Raw genomic sequence first — 463 nt, 5'->3', positions numbered from 1 at the left:
TGTGAACCTTAGTAATCCATCTTTGGATCTCATTCTGAGTGCCCATGGGGTGTTTGTGTTAATGCCCAATTGGGAATTGAAGCTGTAACAGTCGTATATTTTGTGAGGAATCTTGGATAAATGAAGGCGCAGGTTCTGAATTTCATTCACTATTGATTCTGAAAAGATTTATTGCATGAGCCTGACGGGTAGAATCCTTATTTGTGCCTGGCTACTTGGTAGTATAGTAAATAAAATTTGCCAAGGGTCAAGGGTAATTCCAAGTGTCCTGACTCTATGGATTCATTATGAACTAGTGTGCATTAGAGCCAAGAAGATGAATCTGTCATTGAATTTAATAATGTAAGATGAAAGTCACAATTCTGAAGTTGACATTCAGAGCAAAAAAGCATGATGCGATTTTTTCAGTGTGTTCAGCAAGAGGCCCTAGTGACGGGTGACCTCTCTGGCTGGCGACAGTGGG

At 40.4% G+C, this 463-nt stretch overlaps 1 long non-coding RNA gene across 1 annotated transcript in view; it reads left to right on the top strand.

Moving 5' to 3' along the window:
* LOC119314252 overlaps positions 1-463 on the top strand; it is a 2,480-nt gene that overhangs the window by 602 nt on the left and 1,415 nt on the right. The window lies entirely within an intron of this gene.

The sequence above is a fragment of the Triticum dicoccoides genome, chromosome 6A, assembly GCF_002162155.2.
Source record: "Triticum dicoccoides isolate Atlit2015 ecotype Zavitan chromosome 6A, WEW_v2.0, whole genome shotgun sequence".
In the NCBI taxonomy this organism is placed as follows: Eukaryota; Viridiplantae; Streptophyta; class Magnoliopsida; order Poales; family Poaceae; genus Triticum; species Triticum dicoccoides.
The sequence above is the reverse complement of the archived record's forward strand: the minus strand, read 5'-3'. Positions and strand labels throughout refer to the sequence as shown.